Here is a 5,721-nt window from a genome sequence, read left to right as displayed (position 1 = left end):
CCAAAATCAATCAGCGATCAACAAGCAGTAGCCGAAGTGACACTGATCCATCTGCATTTTCAGTCGATGCAGAGGCTGCGCGAGGCCGACAACATTTTTCATGCTGTTCAAAGAAAAGCGTTTGTTTGTCGACTTGTGCCGACATGATGCATCAGTCGATTTTTGTTGACGCTTTTCTGTTGCTGTGTTTCATTTATGCAGCCAGGTGGCTAGCTAGCTACAGTATGTGGGGCCAGTGCGTTCTCACTCTTAATCCTGCTTTACCCACCTCTGATTGGCTGATTGTTTCCAGAGCCATAGAAAACAGCAATCAAAAAGGCCAAATTTCAGACCTATTCAAATTACCTAACACATCAGCCAGGAGGTCTGGAGTAGAATTGGTGTAAATCTTTAACCAAATTACTGAAAACCAATTGCCATGCAGTTAACCTGGGTTGCTTGGGGTATCTGGTTGCCCCCCACGCCTGGTTGGTAATCCAGCCTTGCCCCTGGTTTGAAGGACTGCCTCTGTCCTTCCTCTGACAGGAGCAGGCAGGCAGGATGAAGATAAAGAGATGAAGGAAATAAAAACTTCAAGTCTCCCCTCATTTCCTGTAGTATAACAGCTGAGTACCGGCTCTGTGGTGTCCAGCACATGTTCCATTCATACTACAGTGCATTCCACTACACTTCCTCCTGTGACACTCTCTCAGGCAAATGGCTGAGGGACAGCTGGATTCCACGGATGGCAAATGAGTAGAGACATCTGAAGCATTTCAAATACGTGTCTGTTCCTATCAGCAGCTCAGGGGAACTAAATAGCACTGATGCATCGTTTATTGGAACTGATGACAACGACGATGTGACAACGATCCTATTTTTGGTGTTTTGTGATCAATGTTTTTGACTCTCACTGAACTTGAACATTATTTTTACGGTATTTTGTGCAGTTCGGGTTTTCAACTAGTCACATCTGCTTTATCTAAAACACACGAAATCACACAAAACACTAACAGTCATTTTTCTGATGTAGATGTCTGCGCAGTCGGCCAATAAACACGTTGTGCTCGGTTGTTGTATTATGGAATGTGTGTTTTTAACGTGCTCTGTGCAAAAGCGCTTGACTTATCGCGTGAGACGAGCGCTGTTTTGCCACATGCATCATGCGGCAGGGTGAAAAGAGACGGACCATGACACCCTGCTGCACGCTATTGTATATAATGTTCAAAATGTGCACTCCAATCTGTCTAATCGGTGTATGAGCGTGAGCTCTTTCTCTGTCTTTTTCTTTTTATTAAACACATTCCACCACACACACACACACACAGACACACACACACACGCTCCAGACAGTTCAGATGAGACTTGTCACGTCCGTTGACATAGGGCCCAATTAAAGGGGAGGATTAAGCCAGGGCTGGGTGACCTCTTCAGGAATCTCTCTGAGACGCTGTGTGTACACTGTCAAACCCTCTGACAGACCTTCCCTTTAAGCACTTTCACCTGCTAATTAAGACGCAGGGCTGTTGTGTGTGTGCGCGCGCGTGTGTGTGTGTGCATGTACATCTGTGTAATTTGTGCGTGTGTGTTCATTCACCGTGCAAACAAGACAGATGTAACCATGAATGTGAGCGATAGATTTGCAGCTCGAGAGGCTTCTATGTAAATATTTGACTTGAGCATTGTATGGGTTTTTCTGGAGTTCACTCCAGTGCACGTCAGCGCACGAGCTACAGCAAAGAGACAGGCGGTGTCATTTATTAGATTAAATTATTGTATGTTTTGGTGTGTGCATCTCGCCGCTGTGTGTAGAGGCTCCTCGGCAACAAAAGCCAAGCAGTGTTTATGGTGTGAAGAGATTAAAATGGATTGCGGCGAGGCAGAAGCAGTGAGCTGTTGCTGGACAGAGCTCTCAATGACTGATTAGTGCTGTGTCACTGCAGTTTTTACACAATGTGGAGAAAAGGCCTGCAGTAATCACACACTTCTCTTTAGGATTCTTTTTATTTACAGTAGCAAACTGTGAGGTGGCAGGGTAGGAAATTGGTGGATATTTTTAAGGGAATAATGGGTTTGGGACAAAGTCTAGCCGGAGATGGGGCTGAAGGCGATACAAAAGGTAGATAGACAAAGTTAAAAAAGGAAAGCGGCATTGAGATCAAATGGAGGGAAGAATGACACGAGGATGGAGAGGAAGTGCTGCAAAAAGTCCATTGTATGAACAAGCAAAACATATTGTGTGATCTAGAGCAATGTCACCATTAAAAGAAGTCTTCCAGCGAGGAAAACAGAAATGTCAGTACAAAATTTGTTGAAAATGGCATGGAAATCAGGCCACTCCGACCCATTATTTCTGATAATATACTGTATAAGATCAGATGTAAGCCATGATACCTCATGAGAAAGCTTCTCGAAATGAAGATGTATTCTTAAAAACATGAATTCTTCTCCTTAGTCATAGCTGGTGGGTGGTCAGAAGGCTATAACACACAAATCTCCACTCTAAAAAAGGCTCAGTCCACTTCTTTCGAGCACCAATGCAGCGATCTGCTTTTAATCCAAATATAACATTCTTTCTTACATATACGTACATGTGGTTCTTGCATCTTTATTAAATTCAGTTTAAAAAAAAACAAAAATAGTGCCATCTTGTCTTTTCTTGTTATATGATTGATCTTATTCTCAGCAGATCTTGCTTTCATTTAAAGAAATAGCTCAACGTGTTGGGACGCTAATTGGCTTCCTAGCAGGAAGTTAGATAAGAAGAGGACACTCTCATGACGTGCTGAGTATTGAGCCCAAGTCAAGAAGACATTAGCTTAGCTTAGCATAAAGACTGGAGGCAGGTGGGAAGCAAGCTAGCCTCTAAAATTCAGATATATGCCAGGCAGCACCTCTAAAGGTCTCTAATTAACACGTCTTGTTTGTTTAACTGTGAAAATGTAAAAAAAAATCTTGTGAATTAGTGAGCTTTCCAGCTGTTGGTAGATGGATTTGGTCGTCAATTTCCAGTCTTGTTAAGCTAAGCTAATTGTACCCTGGCTCTAGCTCCATGCTTAAGATATAGACTTGATAACTCTCTGCAGTAATAAACTAATTTCCCCACCTTTCAGACCTTCTGTATCAACATTTGCTGAAAAATATATTAAATATTTTACTTAAAATAAAAACAGTTGCCTCCACATAAGTTGAATAATATAACCAATGTGTTTCTTGAACTGGCCTTTGCACAGTGTATGTAGGGACAGGAAGCCAGGCTGTCCAGGGATGCATACTGTATTTCACCATTTAGCCTCCCCACATTCTCAGCTGTAGCCGCTGAACCCTTTAATAAGGGTTTAGTGAGACAGTAGCCATCGCACTTTGACACCTGCTGTGCAACAAAAACAAGAACACATACTGTAAATTAAATTCCCACCACATATGCTTTTGGTGCGTTTCTACTGTGCCTGCTTTCAAAGCGTTGCGTCACATTCCACATCATGTCCAAATCAAGCCTGGGAATAAGCAACTGCAGAGGAAGCCTCGACGGGTCCAGCTGACGTCCTGTGTTGACGGACGTCCGGGAGGCTCTGTGATGCGCGGGAGCTGCAGTTGGCCGACGGCGCCCATCCGAGGAGAGCGGGCACACAGCTTGCCTTAACGCTGACAAATGTCCGCCTGGTTGTGTGGGAGCTGGAGGAAGGGATGCTGTGTTGAATACAGGCTGGAGATTCTGATAAGACAAACCTGCTGTTTCTCAGCTGCTGTGAGACTGACTGCGGTCAGCCGATCACTCACTGTAGTCTACATCAATCAATGAGAGTGGACAAAGACAACATCCAGGTCACAGAGATGAACACAGGATGTTTTTATCTAGAATCTAAGCACTCATTGCATCGTTTTTCTCCCATAAAAAAACCCTCTGTGTCCTATTTTAACATTAACAGAAGCATACTTTGTGATTGGGTGTATACGTACCCTTAAATCAATTATAAGGACTATGTGTTTTTGAATCTCACTTTGATAACTTTGAAGGCATGTTGCACTTGTTGAAGCCTCGAAGCTTCAAATCAAACTCTTGACCTTCATGATGAGTATCTCCATCCTTTTTTTTTTTTTTTTAATTTTTGCTGTCTTGCCATGCCATGATTTGTAAATAAGTTTGTCTTGCCAAAGCACATGGAGGAGGAAAACAATAGATTCTATGTCCACTTTTAGAGTTATGTCCACTTGATGGATGTAAGCCCAATATTTATTATTTCTATACTGTTTTGGTTTCCCTAAAAAATATATTTTATATAAAATATATATATATATTTATTTCCCTGAGAAATATATGTCTCTTCAGCTGCTTGGTGGCAAACTTTGTCCACCTGCTGCTGGAAACGAGGTAGATGAAAGTGTGAGACTGAATCAAAACAATGAGCTGAAAGATGCTAAAATGCTCCGCAGAGCTGAGGGGAGCTGCAGAGTCTGCAGAGTCAGGCAGTGCAAGAGGAACCTGTCACATTGCATGTAGTCTTTTCATTTATTGTTGACAAAAACATTATAAAGATACTGATTCGTGCAGCTTTGAATGAAGAAATTTGCCCACACAAAGTATAGTCTGAAGCCCTGATTCACAATCCTGACCCTAAAAAGTTGTGACGCTGTGTAAAACATGAATAAAACAGAAAGCGATCATTCGCATGAACTGTGTTGACAGTTTTTAAGTGTTCCTGAGCCCATGCAGTAATCTCCTTTATACAATCATGTGTTCACAAAGTGGTGAAGCTCACCTGTGAGCGACTGAGCCTTTCCAGGATGCTCCTTTCATACCCAATCATGATACTATCACCTGTTACCAATCAACCTGTTTACCTGTGGAATGATCCAAACAGGGGTTTTTGGAGCGTTCCACAACTTTCTCAGTCTTTAGTTGCTCCAGGCCAAACTTGTTTAAAACCTGTTGCTGCATCAAATTCAGTAAGTCAATAAGTAGATATTTACAAAAATCAATGAAGCTCATGAGGTCAAACATTAAATAATTTGTCTTTGTGCTGTTTTCAATTGAGTAAATGTGTAAAAGGATTCACAAACGATCACATTTTGTTTTGTTTTCGACACAGCCTGGAAAAGCTGCTCAGAGCCCAGTGTGAGCAGCATATGTTAATTGAATGTATCACATGTTAGATGTGGATGTGACAGCAGTTAGATGTGCAGGTTATTTTTCAGCTGGCACGAGGTGAGAAATGAAACTTGCTGCCATCCCTGCTTTTCCCATTTTCTTCCTCCTGGCTGTACTGCTGCTCCACTATCAACCTCTGCGTCTCTATCTTGATCTTTCCCTCCCTATCTCGCTCTCCCTCTCTCTCCTCTAATGACAGTCGGCAGGGCTGATAGGCAGATATATTTACACTGTTGGCGAGGGAGGAAGGAGTCATCGGCCAAGCCCTGTCCAGCCTCCGGGCTGCGGCAGGCGGGACTTAGAGGAAACCCTGGGCCGGTTAGCCCCTCCCCGAGCAGGGCATATCTCCGTGCGCCGTCCCTGGCCCTGCTCAGAGTTCTCAGCTAGATGGGACCAAAGCTTCAGCGGACTCACACACTCCCACATCAGCCTCTGGGGGAGAGAGAGCAGAGAAGAGGAAGAGCGCAGGGCCGCTGCTGGTGCGCGCTGGCTGCGAGGCAGACACGAAAGCCAGTGTGTGTGTGAGAGAAAGTGTGTGTGTGATTTTTTTTTTTTTGTTAGACTAGCGTTCTTCTAGAGCTTTTGATGAGGCA

This window comes from Chelmon rostratus, chromosome 21 (assembly GCF_017976325.1).
Source record: "Chelmon rostratus isolate fCheRos1 chromosome 21, fCheRos1.pri, whole genome shotgun sequence".
Taxonomy (NCBI): Eukaryota; Metazoa; Chordata; class Actinopteri; order Chaetodontiformes; family Chaetodontidae; genus Chelmon; species Chelmon rostratus.
This window is presented reverse-complemented; position numbering follows the sequence as displayed.